The sequence below is a fragment of the Orcinus orca genome, chromosome 19 (genome assembly GCF_937001465.1).
Source record: "Orcinus orca chromosome 19, mOrcOrc1.1, whole genome shotgun sequence".
Taxonomy (NCBI): Eukaryota; Metazoa; Chordata; class Mammalia; order Artiodactyla; family Delphinidae; genus Orcinus; species Orcinus orca.
Genome location: NC_064577.1, coordinates 26873859 through 26887807, shown reverse-complemented (window position 1 = coordinate 26887807; position 13949 = coordinate 26873859). Strand labels below are relative to the sequence as shown.

Here is a 13949-nt window from a genome sequence, read left to right as displayed (position 1 = left end):
CCTCCCCTTCCTCTGCAGTTTGCTGAGTAACTAAGTAACCAGACCTTGAACCAGAAAAATAGAAGGGCTGGAGAGGAGATAACCTCCACCCTGGCTTGTTTGATATCTTTGAAGCAATTAAATAGTACCTTTCCCTCGTTCAGCACTTAGCAGAGAGACAATAGGCAGCAGGAAATTAAGAACAGGGTCAGGACCAAGGACAGGACCAGTGCTCTGCCTGTAACGTGGGGAGATGCCGCCGAGTTCAACCTTCTGTGAGAAGTTCACAGCCCAGGGGCTCTGGTGTGAATACAGAAGTCCCAAGTAGGTCATTGTGTCTCTTAGTGGTGTAATAAATTAAATGGGGGAGGAATTGTGACCCTGCAATCAGTTTAGTGGAAGGAAGTCTTGCAGTTAAGCCTAGAGGAAAGCCGGAGAGCCCTGGGAGGAGGCTTGGACCCGGCTGGGAGAGGTGGATGCCCATCCCAACATCCAGGGTGGTTTTTACTGTCTCCATGGGAATGCCAAGGCGGAGGCTCGTCACGTCTATAGATGTGGGAAGGGCAGCGCTCCTGGGGTGGAGAACATACAGATGTACAGAGGAAGGGATGGTCCCCTGCGTGTTGCTCATGTTACGTGGACTTCTTGGGATACTCCTGTTTTCAGCTGTTCTGTCCCTTGTCGCCCACAAACCATGTGCCTCTTACCAAAATTGAGAATGTCAGCTTCCGCATTCCGTCTCCGAGGCTGCATCTTGTAACCAGTGGCACGAAAATCCCTTTCTGACATCGTGGGTCCTGATGGTCAGTTTGGAGAATATGACATATGGTCACCAGAACTCTTCTAAAACGCTGACCTTTTGGCATGGTGGGTCGAACAGTCTCTTCAGATACAGAAGGGGTTAACGTGGGCCCTTTCATCCCCTCTCTCTTCCCCAGCCCTTGACAGATAGGAGTTTGGCTAGACACTCAACCATTTTTCTCTATGAGATTCCTCAATCCATAGGGAATGCAGTGGCTGAGTGAGTGAGCAGACGTCAGAACCTCTCTGAAAACCACCCCTAATAAGTCTAGAATCAGGGATCGTGGTTAGAAGACAGTATGGTTTAGATAGTGTTCCTTTTTCTCTGCCCTCCCCCACTGGGGTAGAACCGCACATCAACATAGAATCCTGGATCGAGAAGGGACCTTAGAAATGCTCAAGTGTATAGCCCATGTTCCATCATTATACAGGTGAATAGATACCAGGCTCAGAGGGGCCCGGTAACTTGCCCAAGGTCACCCAGCTAGAGAGTGGCAAAGTCATGCCGAATCAGCTCTTTTGGATCCCAGGCGCCTGCCCCTCCCATGGGGACACGACCCTGCACGATGAGTGTGGGAAAGCTGGAGGAGGGGGTTCCCAGGTCTCCCCACCCTCCAGCCCAGCACTTTCTTCCATCCATATCCTTTTCCTGATAACCAAATCCTTGTAGTGCTCACCCTGGCCTAGATCCTTTCTTTCAGCCCCTTGGCGACATAGTTGGAAAACACGAGGCCATCCCCCTCTGGAGTTTTTCCCAGCACGTGCTTCCTATTGCACAGATTCTGCCAGATGCTCTGTAGGAAAAGAGCAGGAGTCTGGGAAGCGCTGCATGTCCGCTTCTCTTAAAGATCCCTCCTCCCCGCCCCCGTGCTTATTAATAACACTCATGGGTAATGTTTATTAAGTACCCATTACGTGCATGGTGGGGACTGAGCATTCCACACCATCATTTCATTTAATCTTCTCAACCTTTGAGGTCCATACTATTATTATTATTAATATTGTTATTCTGAGAAATCTTTTCATGAAGAAATCTATATATCTTCAGCCCAGTGTTTTCCCAATTCATTTCGCCGTGGGGAATCTTCCCTGTGAATAATTTTGAACACTTGTTGAGTGTTTACTGTGTGCCAGGCACTGTAGTGGACACTTTATGTTAACCATGTAATCTTGCTGAAGCCCTAGGAAGCCTGTCACCATTCTGACTCTCCCCATTTGTGAATGAAGCAACCAAGGCACAGAGAGGTTAAGTACTCCGCTCAAGGCCACACAGCGACCAGTGCCTGAAGCAGGATTCTGCAGGATTATGGTGGAGAAGGGGGTCCTTCCTTCCTCCAGTCACCCCCGGAGGCTGATTGAGGTGGAGGAGGAACTATGAATACCTTAATTGTTTTAAATTCTTCTCCCTTCCATTTATCCCCTAATCTCAGGGTGTTTGTTGATGAGTTCTGGATTGTTTCCAAGTTCTCCGAGGCCCAGACAACCATCCAGTCTTTTCTAGGACCCTTTTTCCTCCCCCTTCCAGGTCGAGCCAGGTAGCATGTGTCTGGTGCTCTGCTGCTGTGTGACCTGTCCCCTCCCACCTCCATGCTGAATTGCCTAATTAGCTTGCTCTCTGGGCAGGCCTTTTCCTGGGGAAGAAAGAGCTGCCTTTAGGGTCAGATTTATAGATTCAGGTAAGCCAGATGGCCCTCGGAGAGCAGCTAGTACAGGGCTTCACGACCAGGTGGCACAGCAGAATCACCTGGGGAGTTTTAAAAACTAAAGTTGCCCTAGATCCATCCTTAGCGATTCTGATATAATGGACCTGGGACGGAGACCAGATCATCTGTTTTAAAGTTCCCCAGATGATTTTAATGTCAACTAGAGCAGAGAACCTTCGCTAGTTAAACCTTCTCATTTTAAACATTTTTTTTTCTGTAAATGTATTTATTTTTGGCTGTGTTGGGTCTTCATTGTTGTGTATGGGCTGTCTCTAGTTGCGGCGAGCGGGGCCTACTCTTCGTTGTGGTGTGCGGGCTTCTCATTGCAGTGGCTTCTCTTGTTGTGGAGCACAGGCTCTAGGCGTGCAGGCTTCAGTAGTTGTGGCTCGTTGGCTCTAGAGTGCAGGCTCAGTAGTTGTGGCTCACGGGCTTAGTTGCTCCGCGGCATGTGGGATCTTCCCGGACCAGGGCTTGAACCCATGTCCCCTGCATTAGCAGGCGGATTCTTAACCACTGCGCCACCAGGGAAGTCCAACCTTCTCATTTTAGAGGTGCAGGAACTTTGGATCAGGGAGGGGAAAAGTCTGTCCTGGGTCAGACAGCAAGCAGCTCATCTCTTTACCGGGGCTGCTGTGGACTCACAGTGCAGTCCACAATTCCAGGAATCCTGTGTCACTGGTAGAGGGGGCGCTGGGCGGGATTGGTGCAGGCGTGGGGCCTGGGAGCATCTGCTTTACAGGCAGATGGAACCAGAGTTTTTCCCTCATAAGGAAAAGTGCCACTGAGTAACGAACACCCTCGTTTCGTCGAGGGGTACCCGGGTGACATGGGGGCGGCAGCACCTTGGTGCCCTTTGGCAGGTACTCGTTACTGATGCTCTGTCTCTTGTAGGCATGGGTATTTCACAGGTTCTGAGAGGTGGGCCATGATCCCACAAATGGGCTAGAACCAGTAAATGGGTCTCAGTGGTTTTGTTTGTGTTTAGGTCAAGGAAGATCAGAGCCAGATTTCATCCTGGCCAAGTTAGAGAATCACTGAGCTGGGTCAGCCTCCTGTCGCTGGCATGTTCACCCCTGGGGTCTGTGCTCCCCTGTCACCAGCAGCCAGGGACCTGTGTGAGGAATCCCACTGTGTCCTTTTCCCACAGCTAACTCCTTCTGACTGTGACATCTCCCTTGTCCTTTTTTTCCTGTGTTAGTGGCCACAACGTTAGCTCACCCTTCATAGGACATAGAATATTCACATTTTAAAGGGCTGTGAGGGAGGCACAAACCCACAGGAGAGGGTCTCCAAGTGGAGATGCCGGCCTGATGTTGGGAGAGGGGTCTTCATTACGAGAGGAGAGCCATCTGTCTCTGATGGCAGAGCACATACGTATCTCGCTGTCTTAGGATCAGGAATTTCAGATGCACGAGGGCCTCCATCCCCCACGAAGCAAAAGCCGGGAGTTAATTCAGCAACTGCAGTTGCTAGATTTAAATGCTCTTTCCAAAGAGGCTGCAGTTCCTCTGCTGGCCCCAGGGTGGCGTGAGCACACAGAACTCACCGCCCCAGCAGGCCTCTGCCAGCTTGGGCCCCAGGGCTGGCAGGATGGGGGCCCCAGCTTCAGACCTTGGCTGTTCTTTTCTCTCTTTCCTTCCCTCCCCACCCTCCTGCCAGTCGGGTTTGGGCTGAAGATCGCAGTGTCTGGAACCCAGACTTGCTGCAGATTCTGAAATCCTCCGGATAAGTAGCCTCCCCCGGCTCCCCTGCCTGTGCTAGCTTTATCTCCTCTGGCATCGCTGGCAAGGATCCCCCTTTTCCCTGGCCCCTATACCGCTGGGCGGCCTTGCTGCGAGTGAGGCAGCTGCAGCTTTTGGTAGCCTTGTCTGGGGTGAGATGTGGAGGCCCTGAGGGCGGATGCAGATCTGCCAGGGGAGGTTTTACGGTGCCGGATGGGGTTGGCGCAGGGTTTGGAAGAGCTCTCTCGGGAGCCTAGTACCTGCCCTCGGGCAGTGCGCTGGAGCCTCAAGAGGGGCTGTCGCTGGGTGGTGCAAAAGTTTCCTTGAGGCAAAGAGGATAAATTGCCCCTCCTTTCTGTGGGAGGATGCTCCGTGAAGACTTGTGGGCATTGACACTGTGGTTTTTTTATTTTAATAGAAGTATAGTTGATTTATTGATACAATGTTGTGTTAATTTATACAGTAGAGCAAAGTGATGCAGTGATACATATAGATACGTTCTTTTTCATATTCTTTTCCGTTCTGGTTTATCCCAGGATATTGAATGTAGTTCCCTGTTCTATACGGTAGGACCGTGTTGTTTATCCATCGTATATGTAATAGTTTGCATCTGCCAGTCGCAAACTGCCGCTCCGTCCCTCCCCTGCCCCCCCCCGCCCCGCCCTCTTGGCAACCACAAGTCTGTTCTCTATGTCGGCGAGTCTGCTTCTGTTCCGTAGATAAGTTCATTGGTGACACCGGTTTTAACTGCAGCACCAGGAGGGACTACGTTGAGCTGGGTGAGGCTCCAGGGATGGGGCCTGGCCACTTCCCAAAAGTGAGAGACAAATGACGCTCCTCCTCCTTCCTTGTGGGGAAGCCGGCCTGTTGGCTTTGTTTGCTGGTCTCAAGCTTCACAGTGCCTGCCTAGTGCCTGAGGCCCCAGAGCAGATGGCTGGACTGGGGAGGGAGCCCTGAGGGTTCCATCCCCCGCCCCCCTCCCCCCACCTCCTGCAGCCAAATCTCTTCTCTGACAGATTGTCCCGTGGCTGCCACCAAACATTAATTTCTCTGTGCCACTTCAGACACTCCATCTTCCTCCCTGGCAAGACCCTTTTATTTGGGGTTGGGAAGTGTGGCAGTTTCTGGGTTTTGTTTCTAGCCTGCTGGCACATGGAACCCTTTTGAATAATTACCTTCACGGCGCAGAAGGGGTTTTTGCTCCCGGTAGAGGTAGGCGGGCACACTGCGGGGCCCTAACCCCACCAGACAGAGCAGGTGACGGGGGAGCTAGGGCTTGGCCTCGCCGTGGGACTCTGCAGTAGGACTCACTTTAGGGATCTTTCAATAATAAGCTCATTTAAGCAGAGCTTATCTCACATACAACTGTTCTAAGTATACACGGCGTATATAAGTTTGAAACTACTTAGCGGATTACGACTAGTTCCAGAAACCAGCCCCGGCCCTAAGAGATGATTTGTCACCGGTGGGTCTATTCTCAACATTCTGCTTTGGGCTCCCAAGTGAATTTTCAAAGAGGAGTTCCAAAAATGATTTGGCAACAGCGATGTTACATGCATATTTAGTTTTCCAATATGAGCACTTTTGTTAGACTATTTAGAAATAGCCAACACTTCCTTTTTTTTTTTTTAAGTTATTTATTTATTTTTGGCTGCATTGGGTTTTTGTTGCTGCGTGCGGGCTTTCTCTAGTTGAGGAGAGCGGGGGCTACTCTTCGATGCGGTGCGCGGGCTTCTCATTGCGGTGGCTTCCCTTGTTGCGGAGCACGGGCTCTAGGCGCGCGGACTTCAGTAGTTGTGGAGCGTGGGCTCAGTAGTTGTGGCGCAGGGGCTTAGCTGCTCTGCAGCATGCGGGATCTTCCCCGACCAGGGCTCGAACCTGTGTCCCCTGCGTTGGCAGGCGGATTCTTAACCACTGTGCCACCAGGGAGGTCCCTAGAAATAACCAATACTCCCTTTGATGTACAGTTCTGATGTGATTGGCACAAAGAAGCAAACCCAAAATGTAGAATGGGCATTGACAACGTGGACATGCTTCTGAAGATTATATCTGAACATTATCCTCCTACAGAGGTACAGACCTTCATTCATTCGCTCATCCATCTGTCCATTTATCCAGTAAACGAACAGCCATATCAGAGAAAAATGGAGAAAAATTGTTTTCTAAGTTCTGTGATCAAACTTTGGAGTGTGCTTTCTCAGGGTGAGAGAACTCAGAAGCCCCTACCTTGCACCCTAATCCTTAGCAAGTGCTCAGAAAGCCTGCAGGGTAATAACTGCATTTGACGTACCTCTGGATCTTTCCGAAATTAAATGTTTTTTCATGGTTTCTTACAACCCACGCGGCAAAGAGGCTAAAAAGGGCCGTCATCTAAGACTGTCTTTGTCCCTGTTTCTGGCATCTTGCCACAAAGCAGGCAGTTGGTCAGAAAGCAATTAGCGGTGCTTGACTTAATGAGCACTGATGCATTTTTTCAGTGGGGTAGGAGGGCAGCCGTGGAGCCCTGTGGAGCCCTAGGCTGCCTGGTGGGCTCGAATTACTCATCCTGGTTAATATCTTCTAAAATGATATCATTCTCCACAATTTGAGGTCCAGATAGTAAAATGTAGGCTGATAATATATGCTGATCTTCAGTACAAGCCGGTAGAAGGAATTGCTTGGCCAGTAAAATCTTTTTATTTTTAATTTAGTTTAATTTTTATCAAGTAATGTATGTACATGGTCAGAAAGTCAGTGGTAGGATTAAGCTTTTAATGAAAAACAGCATATTCCTGCTCCCTCCTTCTCCATTTCTGACAGTACCTAAGGGCAAATGCTTTCAATTCTTTTTGCTGTTTCTTCTACTTATTCACCTCCTTGTTTCTAAATAACACACTTGCATTTCCATTTCTTGATTTCTGTTTTAGATTATTTGGATTATTTATTCCTGCCATAAAAAATCCCCAACTCTTTACTCATACAATGAATTTCCCTACCCCCGTCCCTCTCATCATAGTTACCATCCTTTCTGTCAAATCAGTGGTCAGTGTTTGCATTATTATAACTATGTAAATATTACCAAAAGCTGAGCCAGGCACTATTCTCTGCTGGCCTCCTCTTTCTTTCTTTTTTTTTTTGTACCCATGTGACCCAAAGCAACAAGAACATTTTCAGGGAGTGATTTGGAGAGTAGATTTTTCTGCCTTCATTCAGAATGTTTTCTGGCTCCTAATTTACTGGCTGCTTTACTTTTTTTTTTTTAAATTCTATTTATTTGTTTTTGGCCGTGTTGGGTCTTCGCTGCTGTGCGCGGGCTTTCTCTAGTTGCGGCGAGTGGGGGCTAGTCTTTGTTGCAGTGCGCGGGCTTCTCATCGCGGTGGCTTCTCATTGCGGAGCACGGGCTCTAGGCGTGCGGGCTTCAGTAGTTGTGGCATGTGGGCTCAGTAGTTGTGGCTCACGGGCTCTAGAGCGCAGGCTCAGTAGTTGTGGCGCACGGGCTTAGTTGCTCCGCGGCATGTGGGATCTTCCCAGACCAGGGGTCGAACCTGTGTCCCCTGCAGCCTTTTGTTTTCCATGGAGTTAATGATTACCTCTTTCAAAAACAAAACAACTTGCTTACTTGTCTATGTAACTATCCACAGTTTGTCTCCTAATTCTGATAGAGTTGAAAATCTTCTCTATGAATTTATTCAACATATCGGTTCCATTTTGGGGTGAGGGCTTGGAGCCATCCTTCCTGGATCCCTTCGTCCTTATGCTCAATCTGGACCAATTGCCCTCTAAGTCTTCTGTATAACTCTTCTCTCAGGACTTCTCTTCACCGTCATCCTGAGGATTTTCTTTCTTGCTTTCAACATTAGTTTTCCATTTCCTCTCTCTCGCTCTGTGTCTGACTTACTTTTTTGTCTTAGTGGAGCATCTCCTCCAGGAACTTCTTGAGAAGGATATGTGGTAGCCAGTCTCAAAGACAGCCCTCAGTAAACCCCGTCTCCTGGTGTCCTCCCACATCGTACCAGGATTGGTCTGTGTGACCAGTGGAACTCAACCAAAGTGATGGTACATCACTTCAGGGATTAAGGGATAAAAGACACTGTGGCTTCTGACTCTCCAGCTTGCTCTCTCCTCTCTCTCCTCTCCCCTTCGTCCTCCTGGTTCCCTTCCTTCTCCTCCCCCCGCACCCACCCCATCTACCATGAGATCATCCCTTCTGAGGAAAGCCAGTTGCCATGTTGTGAGCAGTCCTACAATGGTGAGCAACTGGGACCTCCAGCCAACAGCCACATGAATGAGCTTGGCCATGGGTCCTCCAGCCCCAGCCTCAGAGGACTGCAGGTTTGGCTGACACTGTAATGTCTCCCTCATGAGAAGCCCCCAGCCAGCGCCACCCAGCTAAACACTCTCAAATTCCTGACATACAGAACATGGGAGATAATAAGTGTCCATGGTTTTAAGCCACGAAAAGTTGGGTGATTTGTTATGTGGCAATAGATATGACCATGGTAAAGTTTTTGACACTGGGCTTATCTGAAAATGTCTTTCTTATATCTTTACATTCAGCTGATGATTTGACTGTGTGTGGAAACCTCCTCCCTCTGAACTTTGAAGGCATTCGTCCATCGTATCCTGGCTTCCAGTGTGGACGTTGATGTGTCCAATGCCTTTCCTTTCCCTGTAATCTGTTTGAATCCTCTCTTCACTGCAGGTGTTATGACATTTCACAAGGCTATGCCTTGGTGCGAATCACTCTTTTATCATTGGTTGTGTTTGGCATTCAGTGGGCTTAATCTATAATCTGGAAACTTGTGTCCCCTATTTTTGAAAGATACTGTTAATGTTAGTTTTTTGAAGACTTTTCCACTTCTGTTGTCACTGGTCCTTCTTTCTGTCATATTATTCAGAGAGACCATTTCTCCAATTCCCTTTTTTCTTTTCTATCTCTTTGTTGTTTTTGTTTTATTTTCTGAGTGATCTTTTATCTTCTAACGCTTCTATTGACTTTTTATTTCAACGGTTGTATTTTTAATTCCTAAAAGCTTGTTCTAGTCTATATACACTCTCTTTATAGCTTTCTACTGTTGTTTCATGGATGTAATATTTTGGTCGCAAATTTCTAAGGATTTTACTAATTTTAGTTTCCTTCTACTTCTTGCTTATCTGTTTCTTTCAGATTCCTTTATCTGTTTTTATCTTTCTGCAGATGTCCTTGGCGATCCTTGATTGTGATTGTATTTAAGAGTGAAGTGCTATAACGTGTATTGGAGGGTCTTTGCACACAGGTGTGGCTGCTGACTGGTGGACTCACTGTAGGATTATCAGGTGAGGATCGGGTCACTTGCTTGGGGAACCTCCCTAATCTGTAGGTTGTTTTCATCGGGCTGGTTAGATTCCCGGGAATCCCCAAAGCTTGGATCTTGGGGCTCTATAAGCCTGGCTAACAGTGCTATTAGAGCAAAGTAGGAGAAGATGGTTTAGGGTTTCACTGTTCAGTGTGTAGATGTTCGTCTAGTTTCCCTGTTCGTAGTATTGTAGCATAACCCCACCTTCCAGTGGACCTGGTGTCCCCAAGTCCAGAGACTGGCTGTTTCAACCACTTCACAGAGTAAACTTTATTTATTTAATTAAACTGGGGTTAAGGGAGTGTGCAGCATGGATCTAAGGATCTAACTACTTCTTTTTTAAAAAATTAAAATGAAGATTAAGGGAAGTATTGATTCATTTTTCAAATCGAGGTAAAATTGGTATATAACATTGTATAAGTTTTAGGTGTATGCCATTATAATTCAACATCCATGTACATTGCAAAGTGACCACCACGGAAAGTGCAGTTACCATCCATTACCATATAATTGATCCCCTTTACCCATTTCGCCCACCCCCGCACTCTACACTTCTTATCAAGTCATTGAACCATCCTCTTTCCAACCCTACCTGGAGCCTCTAAGTCCTGGATCTTTCTGGAGTTCTGCCATGTGAATTGGCTTCCTTTCTGGTTGGCTTTACCCATTCAGAGTCATATCTCACCTTCTCAGTTCTACAAAGTCAGTTATCTCCCTGTCTGTTTTCCAGCTTCCAAATTTTTATTGGCATTTTCTTGTTTGTTGTCATTTCTTCTGTCATTCTCTTTCTCCTTAAACAGTTTTGCTTTTTGAAATTTCTTTACTGTCATTTTAGAGGAATTTGGAAGGGACAAGAGAAAACTACATGTGTTCCCTTTTCCATATTTAACCAGATGTCCTTACAGGTGGTCTGCACTTGAGTTTTTATTCATTTGTTTGGTTCTGTTTTGCTTGCTTATCTATGTGAGTGTTTTTAGTTTTTGTTTGTTTTTAACCAGCTAAGTATTAGTGATTTGGTTAGCTTTGGACTTGGCTATTGACTTGGTTAGCTAAGTGTTACTGAGCATGGATCAGCTCACTGCTTGGTCCCAACCCACAGGATGACTTGCTGCCCACTCTGTAGCTCACACTCTATAATCTGGTCGTGGTGGGGATGGTGGCCACTGAAGGGCCCAGCTGGGAGTGGAGCTGGAATGGTGCCTGTCTTTTCACTCTGGACTTAGCTTCTGATGACTAGAATCCTTTGCTGGGAATTGGACTCTGACTAGCAGAGTGGAGTGGCTCCCTCAGGTATGTGGAAACGTAACTTCTTTCTAATTAGGGTGTCTACACACGGCAGATGGTTGTCAGTTGGCCTCAGGGCCAAATGATGTAATTGACCACCTCCTTCTTCTTGAAACTGTCTCTTCCATGAACCTGCCTTCCCACTTGCTACCTTATCCTGTTTTCTTTCCCCTGCCTCTCTGACCCTTCATCTGTCCATCTATTCACTCAAACAAATCGCTTGAGCACCAGCTATGTGCTAGGTCCTGTCTGAATAAGGTACAAACATGTCCATCATGGTGTAGACACAGAGGCTATCTTGGGTGCACAAGGAAGGGCCTTAAACCCAACTTTGAACTGGAGGTAGAGGGTTTAGGGAAGGATGTCCAGAGCAGGGTCACTGGCTGGGACCTGGAGGATGAATAGGAGATTTTAGAGTAGAGAAGGAACTTAAAGATGCTCCAGGTAAAGGGAACAGTGTATGCAAAAGCCCAGAGGCAAAGAAGAGCCTGCTGACAGGCAAAGAGTCTTTATGATTGGTCCATAGGGTAAAGGGGGGGATGGATGGCAGGAGCTGAGACTGAAGAGACGGTGCCCATGCTACATATGTCTTGCTGGATTTTATGCTGAAGGAAATGAGGGGATGTTGGGGGTTGTTATTAGGAGGGTGATGCAATCAAGTTCTCCTTCCATGGAGACCACCGGTCTAGCCGTGGAAGAGTGGATCAAAAGTGATGACTTTTGGTTGGGGGAGGGAAGGGACCAGTTACAGTCTGTTGGGGTGATTCAGGAGAGAACTGTTGAGAACTTGAACTGCAGCAAAGGGTGTGAAACAGGGACACGAATTTGAGAGCTTTTAGAGGGAAGACTCAGGAGTGCTCATGGCCTATTGGATCTAGGGGATGACGGAGTGGGGGTGTGGTGGGAAGACGAGGACCCCAGATTTGTGGCTTCAGTAACTCGATAGATGGGTGCACCATTTACCTTAAGAGGAACAGAGGAGAGGAGCACACTGTGGGCAGAAAGGAGTGAGTTCTGTTTTGCTTGAACTGAGTTTGAAACGCCCGTGGGATGCTGGAGGGAGTGCCTAGTAAACAGTTTGATCTGTGAGTCTGGATACCTCGGGGGAAGGAAACTGAGCTAGACATTTAAATTTGGGAGTTATTATCTAAGGGTGATAGTTGGAAGTAAGGGAGAAAATGTGGTCATCCAGAGAGAATATAAGGATGAGAAAAGAAGAGAATGGGGAATGCCAACATTTAAGAGATGGGTCCTTTTAGAGACAGAGATAGAGAAGTGGTGGGGGGGAGAAATGGGGAAAAAATATATATATAGAGATGGAGACACACACATACACACACACACACACACACACACACACACAGAGGCAGAGAGAGAAAAGCAGGAAGGAAGACTGGTTGTGTCTTGGATGGCAGGGGCAGAGAGAGTCTCCCAGGGAGGGAGGGTGGAGGAAGTAGGTGATGGAAGAGGAGAACTGGAAGGTGAACGTTGGATTTGACATCCAGGAAGTCACTGGCGCCTTGGGAGGCGGTGTGGGCAGAAGGCAGATGGCAGCATGTTGAGGAGGTGGAGGTGTGGAGGGAGAGGTGGTAGAGACACGAGTGTAGTCAGTTCTCAGCAGCTTAGTTGAGGAGAGGAAGGAGACAGCGATGGGTAGAGGAAAGCATATGGCTGGGAAGAGTTTTTTTAAAGGTGGTAAATGTCACGTATCTGTAACAGGACAGAGAGAGGGAGGGAGAGGGAGATTTAAGACATGGGAGGAAAGATAGACTTGGATAGCAGGTGGGGCTTCTCCTGCATTGTGTTTGCAGAAGCACACCCAGCCGGGAAGCTCCTGCGGGCGTTACAGGGGGTGTGGGTGTGGCATACAGAAGAAGCAGGGAAAATTTGAGCATGTTTGGTCCATGAGTCATCCATATAGCAAACACGTTTTGACCATTTACTCAATATAGTTCCAGACGTTGTAGTTCTCGCTGGGACAGGGAAGTGAAAAACACACCCCAGCCTTCAGGGAGCTCGCTGTCTAGGGGGGCAGACAGAGAAGTGGGTAAAATGTCAGGGGAATCCTGCCTGTGCCTGGAGAGGGGGGTGGGGGGGTGTCGGGAAGCCTTCATCAGGTGAACTCTGGTGCCCACCCTGAAGTGAGGTCTGAAAGGAGGAGAAAGAATTTTCAGGGTGGACAAAGGGTGAAGCATATGCTTGGCTGTGCAGTTTAACCGCAAATATTTATTAAGCACCTGTGCGTATCAGGCACGATGCTCGCACGCTGGGTGTAAAGGCAGATGCACCTGGCGTTGGGCTCGCTCCCACCGAGCGCTATCAGCATTGGGTGGCGGAGGCTACAGATGGTCTCAGTGTCTGTCATGTGCTTAGAATTCTGACAGTAGGATGGAGGTCCTTTTGGGGAAACAGAATGTAGTTTGGTGTAAAAGGAAAAGCGAATATGGGAGAGGGAAAGGCAGGCAGGGCCAGGGTCAAGGTTTTAAAGGTCTTAGGTGCTTAGGTATAATGGGTTGGCTTCCTGGACTGGCTACAGGCTATAGGTCAGAGATCTGTTTTGTTTTTTTTTTTTTGCGGTACGCGGGCCTCTCACTGTTGTAGCCTCTCCCGTTGCGGAGCACAGGCTCCGGACGCGCAGGCTCAGCGGCCATGGCTCACGGGCCCAGCCACTCCGCGGCATGTGGGATCCTCCCGGACCGGGGCACGAACCGGCGTCCCCTGCATCGGCAGGCGGACTCTCAACCACTGCGCCACCAGGGAAGCCCAGAGATGTTTTTATATACGGTCTGGCCGTTGCCTGTTTGCATATCAGTCTCTCACAAGTTACGAGGAGGTCATTAGGGTAGGTCCTAATCCAGTATGACTGGCGTGCTTATAAGAAGAGACACAGAGATACAGACACACAAGGAGAAAGCAGTGTGACAATGGAGGTGGAGATTGGAGGGAGGTGGATATTGGAGGGATGCGGCCACAAGCCAATGATTGCCAGCAGCACCAGAAGCTGGACGAGGCCAGGAAGGATTCTTCCCTAGAGATTCTGAGGGAGTATGTTCCTGCCAAGACTTTGATTTCAGACTTCCAGCCTCCAGAGCCATGAGAGAATACATTTCTTTGGCTTTAAGCCATCAGTTTGGGACTTTGTGATG

The 13949-nt window shown here is 48.2% G+C and overlaps 1 protein-coding gene across 11 annotated transcripts in view; it reads left to right on the top strand.

Moving 5' to 3' along the window:
• Positions 1 to 13949, top strand: part of SLC39A11 (solute carrier family 39 member 11) — a 419622-nt gene that overhangs the window by 31222 nt on the left and 374451 nt on the right. For 2 of the 11 annotated variants that reach the window (XM_049701912.1, XM_049701905.1), the window contains exon 2: positions 9381 to 9499. The exons of the other annotated variants lie outside the window; for them this stretch is intronic. The gene's annotated coding sequence lies outside the window, so the exon portion shown is untranslated. The remainder of the gene's footprint in view (positions 1 to 9380; positions 9500 to 13949) is intronic. 11 annotated transcript variants of the gene reach the window in all.